Here is a 14,133-nt window from a genome sequence, read left to right on the forward strand (position 1 = left end):
ATTTGTTATTTTTAGGTTAACCTTAACCATTGTCTAGTCCAAAGGTGTTGAGACTAATTGTAGCACTCCTACCATTGAGCAGACTGAGATCAGCTAATTCAGCACAAACCAGACTTAGGGATTTCCCAGCAGTTAAAGAGAGGGGAGGACTGCTGCACGGAAAAGGTAATTGCTTTTCCATTCACCTGCTCAATCCATCCCCTTCACCCACTTCACCCATCCCCTGCAATCGCATCCTGCTGCAGCCCTTCCCATTTCCACCTCTGTCACCGTACCACCACCCACCCACCACCACCCAACCCATCCGATCTCCTCTCTGGCCTCCAATCTTCCCTGACCCCACCCTCTAATCTCACCCCTGCTCCAGGTCCCAAGCTTTCCTGATCCCAGCCTCTGATATCCCCACTGGCTTCCAGTCTTCCCCTCACCCCTGGCCTTTCTAATCTCTCCCTCCCTCCTCTCTGCTCCCTGGCTGCAGCCTGCTGCCAAAGGCCTACGCATCCAACAGCCACATAGCCTCCCGGTCTGGCTGGGAAATGGAGACAAAAATGGTGATCCGGCCCTGCCCTTAAATTCTGCAGGACCTGAGCGAAACCCATTCTTCCAGGCTACATGACCAAAAAATTACATCCCTTCCACCATCTCCCTCCCCACCTCCAAAATCAGGCCATAGATTTTGAGATGACACCAAATTGGGTACAACAGACCTTTACTGAAAATACAAGTGAGTATTAATACATTTCAGTATTTAAAACAGTCAATTACAGAAAAGTAAAACTGTGTTACCACATTCCTCTTCTAGATAAAGCATGTAGTCCAGCTACTCCTTCTGGTGTGGGATCTTGACCTCTACAACTGCTTCATCTGTGTTCTTATACTCCTTTCAGTGACATGACCCCGAACAATCAAAAATCTTCTCAGTTTCCTCTTCCCTTATCTGGCAGTCTGTACACACTTACTGACTTGGCTGCTTGATCAAGTTAACCTTTGTTTCCTTTTGGCATATCAGAAGAACATGAGATGTCTCACTTATAGCCCAGATGTTTAATGTGATCAGGGGCCATCTGCTTATTAGTTCTGTTTTTCCCATTGTTTCAGATAATCACAGATACTGGTAGTCCTGTATCTGATGTTGACCTCCTGATGTGATTATGCAAGTTCTAATAGTCTTTATTCTCTCTTAATGTGTCAGTGGTTGTTTTTAGGTTTAATCTAGGTCTGTTTGTCTCTATAAAGCATGATGGTGAAGTATGCAGCATAAGAAAGTAATTTCTAAATCCTTACAGCATAGATGGATAACCTGAAGTCTGACCTTGAATTCTTATAATCTACCTTATAAGTTAATGCCAAGCTCCATCATTTCACTTCCACACACTCTGACGGAACCACTGATGAGGTCAGCAGAGTGCATTGAGCTTTCCTAAAATATCAGAGCAGCTGCTCAATGAAAATACTTCTTCACAAGCAGAAATTGTTTGGACAGAAGCTATCCACTAATATTCATTATAAGCCCACCAATGCCCACCACTTCCTCACACCCTGCCTCCTGTAAGGACTCCATCCTATTCTCCCAGTTTTTCCGTCTCCAACACATCTGCTCTGATGATGCTACCTTCCACAAAAGTGCTTCTGACATGTCTTCCTTTTTCCTCAACCGAGGATTCCCCCCCCCCCCCCCACTATAATTGACAGGGCCCTTAACTATGTCCGACCCATTTCCCACACTTCTGCCCTCGCCCCTTCCCCACCCTCCCAGAACCCCGACAGGGTTCCCCTTGTCCTCACTTTCCTCCCCACCAGCCTCCAGATCCAAAGGATCACCCTCCGCCATTTCTGCCACCTCCAGTGTGATGCCACTACCAAACACATCTTCCCTTCCCCTCCCCTGTCAGCATTCCGGAGGGATCGTTACCTCTGTGACACCCTGGTCCACTCTTCCATCACCCCCCGACACCTTCTCATGCAATCACAGGAGATGTAATACCTGCCCTTTTACCTCTCTCTCCTCACAAACCAAGGGCCCAAACACTCTTTCCAGGTGAAGCAGTGATTTACTTGTACTTTCTTCAATTTAGTATACTGTATTTGCTGCTCACAATGCAGTTGCCTCTACATTGGGGAGACAAACGCAGATTGGGTGACTGCTTGGCGGAACACCTCCGCTCAGTCTGCAACCCGTGCTTCCTGTTGCTTGCCATTTCAACATACACCCCTGTTCTCAGGCCCACGTTTCTGTCCTTGGCCTGCTGCAGTGTTCCAGTGAACATTAATGCAAGCTCAAGGAGCATCTCCTCATCTTCCGATTAGACACTCTACAGTCTTGCAGACTCAACATTGGGTTCAACAATTTCAGAGCATGACTGGCCTTTTTAAATTTATTTTTTAATATATTTTTAATTACTTTATTTTATTGTATTTTTTAACCATGTGCCTGTTTTTCATGATGTTCTTCTGGACAGCGCTGCTCATTATTCTGCCATCAACTCTCTCTGGCCTAATGTTTTGACTTTCACTACAACTATTAACACTCTCTTTGCCTTTGTCCTATGACATTTGTGTTATTTTATCTCTCCTGCCCTCAGCCCTATCACACACCTTCCCTTTTGTTCCCTTCCCCACTACCCCCTCCCCCACTTCACTTGCTTAAAGCTTAATATATTTCTAACCTTTGCCAGTTCTGATGAAAGGTCACAGTCCTGAAACATTAACTCTGCTTCTCTCTCCACAGATGCTGCCTGACCTGCTGAGTATTTCCAGCACTTTCTGTTTTTATTTCAGAAGTTGTTTGGCTTTGAAATCTCATCCAAAAATTCTGAGAGACTCACAATATTGAGCAAGCACTGTATTGGAAATATACCATGTAAGAGTTTCCTTTCAAAGGGTATCATCCTCATCATCAAGTTATGATTCTACAGTGCCCGATATACACAGAAGGTATGTCTTGGGGCACTGTGAAGGGTTGCTAGTAGGCACTGAGTTTGGACGGTGGGAGTGAAAGAAAAAATATCTCAGTGTTTGCAATCAGAAATGAGAGATGAGCATTAACACTACTAGTCATGTTGTGTTAAAAATATCATTGCTTAAAAATACATTTGTCAAAAAATGAAGATAGCTATGCAAACACTGCATTTCAGTACATTCCTGTAGCAGCTGATAGTGCACTGAGTTTCCCAGCAGCCATTGTGACATCTGTAAGACATAATATTTAATACAAATTAAATTCAGTCTGCAAAAACAATACCCCAAAAGGGCACCTCTAATACAAAAGCCTTCTCTTTGGTCTTTTCAAATAAACAAAATCTTATTTCCATATGGTATAAAAAGTCAATTTAGTTCATTAGAATATGCATTTCTTTTTCCCATAAATATTTAATTGCCTACAGAAGAACTGCTGATGGAAATCACCAACAATCTGAAATTTCTCAGGGAATATAAACTGTAAATAATCAAAAGAGCCTACAGTGGAAAACAGTTTGTCTTCTACTAGGTAAAGATTTTAAACATAGTTTTAAACCCAGTAATTCAGCTTTGATTTTAAAATAAAATCCTGCATTCTCCTGTGCATTATTTGAATCATGAAATCTTTTGTTGGTTACTGTGATCTGACAATTATCATTGCATCAATGATTGAAATTGGTGAGTTGTAATTAGTGAAAGACTATCACTTTGTGGCTGTCTTATCAAATAAGTCGAAGGGTTAGTCTGCTCAGAGCAGTGTCAATGTCTTTCAGCATCTCAATTAAATGTGCAGTCATTTGAAAAAGATGATCTCTATGTATTTCATTGTTCTGGCATTAATGCAAGTCTTAATCCCAAGTGATTGATTAGTACTGGACACTCAAGCAAGTAAGGGATTGGAATTTGAACTTTGACATTAACAGTGTTCTCTTTTCTTGGCGAGAAATGCCCAGAGTGGCGTTCCCATACTTGGGAACAATTACTTTTTTTTAAATAAATGCAGGGCATTGTTTAACAAAAGCTTACTACTTATTACAGTTTTTCACTTTCCAGTGTGTATTGCTCATGTTATGCAGGCCTACACTCTTAACTCTACAAACATTCCAAATTGTAATCCATACTTTATCATAGAGACACTTGCTGGATACCAGACCATTTTCAAGTCATTTGTGAATACTTAAATATTTTGTCCAACTCAAATAATTACCAGGTGTGAGTAGCCCATTCTTTTTTTTAAAAAAAGGCAGCGACAATTGTGCTTTGGTGGAGTGGTTTCTCGGTGTACCCGAGCTCTGTGCCACAGAACTGTGGTAGTAATACGTTTGGATGGGAAGCTTCCAAATATAACCAGGACTTTGAGAGAGGTGTAAAGTAAATGCCAGTTTGGTAGAAGGTTTATAGCAGGTCTATCTTCTCAAAAGGGGAATTGGGCTGGAAAGACAAGAACCTTGAAATTTGATGGTGCCATGCAAAGCCACTGCGTAAAACATCACATAGGGCAAATGGAGCCTGCCTGCTCATTATGAGCTGGAAGTGCCCTGCCCGCCATATTGGGCAGGCTCCGTAAGCATCCAGGCGCAAGTCAGAACTATTAAAATGCTGAAAAAATATTCAAATCAGAAAGAAAAGCTTGCATTTATATAGGTCTTTCACAACCACTGGACATCTCAAAGTGCTTTACAGCCAATGAAGTACTTTTAAAGTGTAGTCACTATTGTAATGTAGGAAGCACGGCAGCCAATTTGTGCACAGCAAGCTCCCACAAAAAGCAATGTGATAATGGCCAGATAATCTGTTCTGGTGATGTTGATTGATGGATAAGTATTGGCCAAGACACCAAGGATAACTCCTCTGCTCGTCAAAAAGAACCATGGCATCTTTTACATCCACCTGAGAGGGCAGATGGGGCCTCAGTTTAGCATCTCATCCAAAAAATTAAGGTTCTACCCTTGTTTTAGGACATTTTTCTGTTATTGGTATGCCCCAGCTTGCCCATGATAAACTTGCCCAGCAACCTGTGGCACTAACAGGCAGCAAGAACCCTTCAGCAGCACTATTTAAAGAGTACTATTTACAGGTTAGTTGTTGGTTTGTCATTTGAAGTTATTGGTTACCATCTGGGTTTTTTTTGCTGGTTTTCTGACAGTGAAGGCTTAATTTTGACAGTTGAAAAGGTTTCGCTAGTGCCACACTGTTTTTGGCTGCCTTAACCACAGTTGTACTGCAGGCTTGGGTGGTCTGATAGCTTTTGGGGTTGGAGGACGAGGGTGAGCAGCAAGGAAGAAAGGAGACAGCAGGAACAACTGGGACAAGGAGTGCACTATGCAGGGAACCATACCTACTGCGATTATTCGCGCAGCACTTCTACCTCAACTTTACACAGGAGCAATGTCTCAGTTGTCTTTGCTTCATGAAGGATGGTTTCACCAAGCTATGCCACCTGCTGCAGCTGCAATTCAAGCCTCACACCAGGGCATGGACAGTTGCCTGTGGCTGTCAAGGTCTCTGAGATCATTCACCTTGATGCCACAGACTGGAGGATTGCTCCTGAGCAGCGGAATGGGGGGGTGGTGGTGGGGGGGTGCAACATGTGACATCAGCAACATTTTAGTTCTCAGACCACCAATGCACCAGGAGGTCACCAAGGCTCTTTACACCAGGAGAAACACCAACATATCCTTGTCCACTGCCTGCATAGCTTGCATCCCCACTGTGCATGATGTTGCACACAGATTGGGCTGGATTTTATGCTGGAGGCGGGAACCCCGCCTCTGCCTTTTCATGCCCCCCCATGACCCCTTCCCCCCGCCCCGCCCCGGAGTAATCCTCTAGTTTTTTTGAATCAAAATTTTAGGAGGCGGGATCCCCGTCCATTTAAAGACTGTAAAGAGACAGGGTTCCCGCTTCCAAGAGCTGCCAGCCAATCAGAGGGCCAGCAGCTCAGTAGTATCAGCAGCGCCACAGGGAGCAGTGGCCACTGCTGGTACTGCAGAAACCTCGGACTCAGGCCCAGCAGTGGAACCCCAGAGCAGAGGTAGGTGAGGCGGGGTCACCAAGGCCAGTCCAGAAGGCCCCAGCAAGGGAAGGCGGGTGGTCATGCGGTCCAGGAGGAGGGGGAACCCGGGGGGTAAAGTTGTTCCCAGTGGGGGTCCTCCATGAGCTACAAATTGCCCATGAAGGAGGGTCCCTCCCCCGCCCCCACCAAGCCCGCAGGAAGGGCACCTCATTTTACAAGGCATTCCGCCCCCCCCCCCCCCGCGTGGTGGAAGCCTCCCTCCACCCACTGGTAAGATCCCAATGACGGTGGGAAGAGGCTCTTAATTAGCCGTTAATAGACCACAATTGGCCTCTGGGCAGGAAGGCCGTCGTTGGTCTATCCTGCCCCCAGGAAGATTACTGGGCAATGGGGAGTTGACGGGCCCTCCGCCCCACCATTCCTCCCCTCCGCCAGCCCCCGGCCTCTGACCCCACCTCAGGGGGCCTCACAAAATCCTAGCCATTGTCTTGTGTTCTCTCCATCTCCAGCCAGGCATCATTGTAAATAGAAAGGGTTTCCAATCTCTCAATGTCCTGTTGGTTTGCAACCATAAGTAGCGCCTCAGGCAGATTTATGCCATTTTTTGGTTGCTGTCATGATTCATTTATCCTTTGCTTGACCTGTATGTCAGCTCTGTTCCAACCAGGCTGTCAGGATACAAACTGGCTACTGAGTGACCTTCAGACTTGGCTCATGATTCCTGTCAGGAACATGGGCACAGCTACGGAGCTGACATACAATGAGAGCCATGCAACCACCAAAAACATCATCAGGCAGATAACTGGCATACTCCAGCAACGCTTCCATTGCCTCGACCACTCAGGAACAATGTTTCAGTACAGCCTTGAGTGGATATCTAGATTTGTGTTCATATGCTGAATTCTGCAAAGCTTTGCCATCATGAGGGATGAGCCAATACCTCCACCTGGCAGCAAGAGGTGCAGCAGGAGAAGGAGGAAGAGCAGGAGGGGCATCGAGCAGTAGTGCCTCTAACTGTCAGAGCTCTGAGAATAACTCATTCAACAGCACTTCACCTGAACCATCCCCAATACACCAACAGCCAAAACAATCCATATCACACTGTCCTTACTACCATCCGATTGCCTTCTTTCATTCCATTATTATGGGATATGCCCTCTCTTCAATACAAATATTTTAAACCAATGTCAATCCAAAGCAGAAAAACAAATTTATCGAACAACTCAATTCCGACTGTATCTAACACTTAACGAAAATAATTATGAATCACCCTAGCGCAAGCTCTTCGTGCCTGTCTTCTGTACTTGTTTACGTATCTTGGTGCTTACTCCAAGTGTTTCCCCAGTGGCTACAGTTTGGGAGATTGAAGACACTTCATGGGCTTGATTTTACAGCTCCCTCGACATCGGGGGTCATGGCAGGGTGGGGGGGGGTGCAGAAAATGCCACCGGCAGAGGCCCGCCACAGGCCTCGACGTTGGGAAGGTCCGGCCCGATATTGCCGGCAGTGGCAAGGCCTCATGGCGGCCTCTACACCGCTCGGTAACTGGACCAAAATTTAAATATGTTAATTTATTAAAATAAATGAAATAATTACTTCCCCGCTCCCACCGTCCGTTCCGCGGTGATAGTGCTGCCGGTGGCCAGCACTCCCGCACCTTCGGGTACCCATCTGGGGATCTGAGGTGGAACACTAAATGGGGGGGGGTGGTGGAGCAGGTACGTTTTCAGTGCGGGAATGGGGGGAGTGGAGTCAAACTAATTTCCTTGGTCTAGGGGGTGGTGGGAAGAGGTAAAATTTAAAGTTGATGAATTTTGGGGCGGAAGGCCGGGAGCAGAAGGTAAGTGTTTTGGGGGGGAAAGGGCAAGTAATTACTTCTATGCTTATTGTGGGTTAGGGGGGTGGGGGAAGAGGGTTAGGATCACTTTTCATTTTTCAGAATCATTACTGCTTTAAAATTTTAAATGACAATGTAGGCCTCGAAGCCCTTTTAAAAGGGCATCGGCGCCTGTGCGGTGGCGCCTGTGCCATTGCCAGGGATGGACCGCCCGCCACCCTGCACGTCACCAAGGTAGGCAGTCCACCCCGGCCATTTAAATGAGCCACCGCGTTTAATTTCGCGGCAGCTCCGTGGTGTACAGTCCGTGTGGTGGCAACATAAATTTCCACTGCATATGACCATGGTGGACAACCTTGAATAGCTCTGGGCCTTGGGGGCCCAGCTGCAAACTGCAGCATCTCGCCATGGGCTAGGGCAGCTTGGCCCAGCCAGCTGTGTGGCACTAACTAGGGCAGTAGTGGAGTGGGGAGCAGGCACGCTGTCATCCTGAGAGAGGACAACAGGTGCTTCTCCCTGATGGAGCCTACGGAATTGTCCGAGGACTGTGCCTCAGCGCTCCTCTAGCTCTGCATGTGAACAGAGTGCAGGAGTGGTGTGACGCTCAGGAAGCACCTTGAACACTGACCCCCCCAACAGCCAAGGTGGAAGCTGCCTGAGCTTCCATGGCAGCCACGTGAGCTGCAATGGAATCTGTCAGAGCTGTTAGCAGACGGTGAGTACCACTGTTGTGTTCATGGAGCTGATTACTTGTCCATTTTGACAGAATGCTCTTCTCTGTGCAAAGCTTTGACACAAGTTGCAGCTGGATGACTCCATGCTCTGCGATATTGTGCACAGCCTCCTCCAGCATTGCCAGTTGCCTCAGCCATGACTCTGCCCCTGCCTGCGATGGCCAGCATGTTCTATTTGAAGTAGAGGGTATGCAAGCAGACTTAACCCGGCTCTGGTGACAGCTTCCTGTCTGGAGTTTTGTGGGATCTTCTCCTGCAAGAAAGAAGGGAGTATGTTAGTGAGAGCCTTGTGAGTTGTTCAGAAAATATGCCTCTCATGGTTGACTGGTTAGTATGCAGTGTATATATCAGATGTGGGGAAGTGAGTGGGATTAAGAGGAGAAGGACATGTAGTGAAGTGTAGTGCAGTCTCTTTGGCCTCCTTGTCTCGGGAGACAATGGGTAAGGGCCTGGAGGTGGTCAGTGGTTTGTGCAGCAGTGCCTGGAGTGGCTATAAAGGCCAATTCTAGAGTGACAGACTCTTCCACAGGTGCTGCAGATAAAATTGGTTGTCGGGGCTGTTACACAAATGTAGGAGAATGAAGGAGGAGGAGTTTTATCAGTAGTAACATTAGAGGTGTGAGCAGAGAGTAAGAGAACAGTAATCCTACCTTAACAACTCCAGTGAGGTCTTTGAACTTTTTCCAGCATTGCAGTCATGTCCTGAGAGCTAGGTTTCTGGCATTCATTACATCTGCAAGCATTTCACATTGGCAGCTGAGGTGTCACCTGGAGGGCTTTCTACTTCATGGGGAAACCAGGATTTCCCACCACCTGGTCCAGAGTTTTCAAAATAGCATCGGAGAAGCTAACAGTCTGATCTGTAGTCTTGCATCCATTTCTCTTCTTACAAGCTCTCCCTGTTGTCTGCAGCAAGAGTGGACTTCCCCTTTAAAAGTTGCTGGCTGCCTTTAAGTGGTGTTAGAGATGCCTGACTTCCATTCCCACAACCCGCAACCCCCCTTCCCTTCCCATTCCCCCCCCCACCCCCCCACCCCACCGACCAATCAGGTATGCAGCCAATGAATAGTTGCCCTTGCTGCATGTCGGAATCATTTTAACAAATTTAGCCTGATGTCTCGGATGATGTGAATAAGTGCATGTAGTGCACAAACTGCCCCAGTGTGCTCATTTTCAGGAGTGACTAAGTTTCCAGGCCAAGGTTTCTTCTGTGTGGTTTGCACAATAAAATGAAACCCTTCTTTATAAACAGGATTAGCATATTGTCTGGCACACAAACATCTCCCATTATGTTCAAATAAGTACCAGTTTTTTCTTTTTTGCTGCAGCCTAGGTTTCTCTATCTGTGTGTTTTTAACACAGCTCAGAATGTCTAAACTCTGCAGGCTCAGGTGTGATTTAGTGATTCTGTAATCCTGCACTGCATTCACAGGGAGCTCACAGTAGAGAATCAGAGCATCAGTGCTGTAACCTTGCCTTCATTCCTTAGCCTTTATAAGCAGGGTTCCCCACTGGGAGCACGGAATCTGGAATCTCTTTAGACTGGATCATTTAGCCAGGGGATTGTAATAGAAAACAAAGTAAACTGCCTCCTCCTGTGTGATTTTCTAAGTACTGGTGACACACTGCAGTGCCCCATAATTATTTTGATATCATACCCGCATTGCCTAGCCCATGGAGCAGCACCAGTGAGACATGATTTTAACATGAGTATCTTTTCTTTTCTGGGCATAACAAAACCTGTTCCCCATTTAACAATAACAGTCATATTCCTTTCAATCATGCTTCAGAAAATTGTATTCTACACAACAAAGGTTTGTTTGTTAGCCAATTTGTTATCATTAGACAGGAAATCTAAACTAACTAATTAAAATGTTCCTTGCACTCACAGCGATGACAATAACTCCAGAATTAATACTCTTTATCACTCCTTTTGAAAGACCTCACGTCTTCTGTTAGATCACTGTGTCTTCATATGTCACATCTTTGTAATCTGTGTCTGCATTGTTTTTAATATTTGTTTAACTTTCTCCAACTCTTTGAAGTTTCCTCAGAGAGTGGGCATAAATGGGTCATTTTCTGGTTGGCAGGATGTAACGAGTGGTGTGCCACAGGGATCTGTGTTGGGGCCTCAACTTTTTACAATTTATGTAAATGACTTGGATGAAGGGACTGAAGGTATGGTTGCTAAATTTGCTGATGACACAAAGATAGGTAGGAAAGTAAGTTGTGAAGAGGAAATAAGGAGGCTACAAAGGGATATAGATAGGTTAAATGAGTGGGCAAAAGTCTGGCAGATGGGGAATGTGGGAAAATGTGAAGTTGTCCATTTTGGCAGGAAGAATAAAAAGAAGCATATTATCTAAATGGTGAGAGATTGCAGAGCTCTGAGATGCAGAGGGATCTGGGTGTCCTAGTGCGTGAAGTTTAGTATGCCAGTACAGTACGTAATTAGGAAAGCTAATAGAATGTTACCATTTATCACAAAGGGAATTGAATACAAAAGTAGGGAGGTTATGCTTCAGCTATACAGGGCATTGGTGAGACCACATCTGGAATACTGTATACAGTACTGGTCTCCTTATTTAAGGAAGGATGTAAATACATTAGAGGCAGTACAGAGAAGATTTACTAAACTAATACCTGGAATGACCGGGCTGTCTTGGGAGGAGAGATTGGACAGGCTAGGCTTGTATCTGCCAGAATTTAGAAGAGTAAGGGGCGACTTGATTGAAACATATAAGATCCTGAGGGATTGTGACAGGGTGAATGTGGAAAGGATGTTTCTCCTTGTGGGAGAATCTACACCAGGGGTCACTGTTTAAAAATAAAGGATCGCCCATTTAAGACAGAGATGAGGAGAAATCTTTTCTCTCAGAGGGTCGTGAGTCTTTGGAATTCTATTCCTCAAAAGGCAGTGGAAGCAGAGTCTTTGAATATTTTTAAGGCAGAAGTAGAAAGATTCTTGATAAGCAAGGGGGTGAAAGGTTATCGGGAGTAGGTGGTAATGTGGGGAAATCAGTTCAGTTATTGAATGGCGGAGCAGGCTCGAGAGGCCGAGTGGCCTACTCCTGCTCCTAATTCGTATGTTCGTATGTTCACATGTTGAAAGTGTTTTATTTATTTCTGTTGGCACTCAACTTATAAACAAGAAATATGCCAGGGTGGCATTTTTCCATTGCATAAATGTGGCTTAATTTCATTCCTCAGGCATTGTTGATCAGATTCACTCAGGATCATTATTCTATTCAATGGGTCCCTAATAAGTACCCTCTTTAGTTTCCGAAATAACTGTGAACCAAAGAAGGTTACCAGTGAAAACACTGCCTTCTCACACAATACTTTTCCAAAGCCAGAAATGCGTTAAGGTCACTGGTTCATCCTTGATTCCTTCCAATTAAAAGCCAAGACCCAGGTTGAAAAGAAGAGGTGAGTACTCAGACAGGTCCATTAGCACCTGGACAGTAGATTGGTCATTATGAATTGTTTTCACAGATCTATTTTTATTTGTTATGTGAACCCAACAGAATGTCCTTCCTCTGAACACTGCAATCTAGCACATTATGACAAGTTTCAGCAGGTAATGTCATCCAATACCCAACAGTTCCAGGTGAATAACATTATTAAGATGATTATCCAGTCCAAACAGTATTGGTGCCACCATAGTGTGCACAGTGTGAATTTCACAATGGAAGATGTTATCCCACGATTTCACGGTTCAGATAATTTAAATTAACAAGCTCCCTTCACATATTGTGCCAGGTAGATGGAGTGCTCTTCATGACTGGGCAGGATATCTGGCAAGTCAGCTGTATAATTAAAGGGGAACTGCAGTGAACATATGAAACACTGCATTGAAATGAGAAGATAATAAATGACAGAAGGCAAAGGAGGAGATCTTCCTCATTTCAGGAACCTGTCTTAAAAGGTCGAGATGGCAAAGTGAGTGATTGTACTTATCTCCATCCATATGCCTTCGAACCATTGTCAACTTACTGTGAGGAAACTGTCCTCCAAATTCTGAGAGTGAAGGAGGAGGTCAGAGGCACTCTGCTAGATTAGGTTTAGTGCTATCTTTTGCTCATTATTATTTCTCCCAGCTTGCTCATTCAGACACAACAAGCACAGACTGCGTTGCAATAGCATAACATTAAAATTACAGTGAACCAGTGGGAACAGCTCCGAGGAAATCCACAGACAATATCTTGCCTGGTTGGAAGGGAGTAACCTATTGCCAACATTCTAGCTTAGCTTCTTCTTCTGCGCAGATGGTTCTCTGTGAGGAGAAAACCAAAAATGCACTGTCTGCCCTGTCCCCAGATCCTTAAAGCACCCCCAGCACTCATTCCCACAGTAGCAAAAGTATTTTTGCCCTGGGGATTTTACGTATTACTTTCAGATGGGAGCACTGGGTGAGTTGTAAACAGAAGTGAGGAGGAACAAGTGGAGGTGGCATTAGAGGATCGTAAACCTGCTGCCCTGAGGACCAATATGAGTATTTCATCAGCTGCTGAGCCCATGGTTTGGAATTTCATAAGACCTGCCTACAAATGCTTAAATGCACAAGTGCTTAAAATAATCATTTCAATGCGTGCCAAGCACGCTGGAAGTTAAAGGTGACCATGGAGGTGCCCATTACCTGCATCTGTGCAGTGATGCATGACCTATGTACATGTTACGAAACTTGTCTGAAGGTATGGCTAAAAGAGAGACCACACAATTCCAGTGAAGTGTAAGAGGGAATATTAGATCTCATCAGACATGTCTAAGTATCTGTGCCTGTGATTGTAAATAGAACTGGTTGGGTAAGAATGGTTGCAGGCTGTCTACCTCGGGTTTAACCCACCTCCCTCTCATCTGTAAGAGAATCATTCAGCACTGTCGGAAGCCATAGCCCTGGAAATTTCTGTGAACACATTTTAGGATAAAAGTACAAATGGATTTTGGATGACTTTCTACCAATGTTTGCTCTCAAGTTTCATATGCTTACTTTTTTGTAAATACACAGGGGAAAAAATGGCCCTTTGTTTTCAAGTTCTGCTGCCAGAAATGCAAACAGGTCCAAGATTTGTCAGAATATTTTGTTACACCAGATTAGCTGTTGCAGCGATAACGAGATAACTTCCAGCTATGTTTCTTCTCTAAATGCCCTCCAATCATCTTTTCTTCCCCTCTCCAAGATGATTGGATAAGAAAGTATACAAGGTGAAATGCCTGCCTATTTAACTACAGTTGCAGGAACTTAAATTGTGGTTTCCAACAAGGCAGAGGTACAAAATACAAGGCAACCAAAAACTTGCAAAACCAGAAGTCCTTGCTATAATATGCAAAAATGTCAACTGATTGATGTAGGAAAACCAAAGGTTATAAACTTTTATATTCTCTTCTTGGTATACTTGCAGTTCTAGTTGCAACTCTTCTGGAACCCAACAACATACTTATCCAAATAGGAAAGATAAAAAGGGCATTAACCGATTGAGAGGCCTATGCCATCAATCACATAACGATGTCACTGCACCCTGTTAAATCTGACTCACATTTCCTTGCATCTCTTACTTTATAAACCAAAGCATAACCTTTCATTTATT

The 14,133-nt window shown here is 44.8% G+C and overlaps 1 long non-coding RNA gene across 1 annotated transcript in view; it reads right to left on the reverse strand.

The window, feature by feature from the left end:
• Positions 1-1,842: 1,842 nt before the first annotated feature.
• LOC137370134 (uncharacterized) overlaps positions 1,843-14,133 on the reverse strand; it is a 73,056-nt gene continuing 60,765 nt past the window's right edge. Inside the window, exon 4 of the long non-coding RNA XR_010975086.1 lies at positions 1,843-3,189. This is a non-coding gene — a long non-coding RNA (uncharacterized lncRNA). The remainder of the gene's footprint in view (positions 3,190-14,133) is intronic.

This window comes from Heterodontus francisci, chromosome 5, assembly GCF_036365525.1.
Source record: "Heterodontus francisci isolate sHetFra1 chromosome 5, sHetFra1.hap1, whole genome shotgun sequence".
In the NCBI taxonomy this organism is placed as follows: domain Eukaryota; kingdom Metazoa; phylum Chordata; class Chondrichthyes; order Heterodontiformes; family Heterodontidae; genus Heterodontus; species Heterodontus francisci.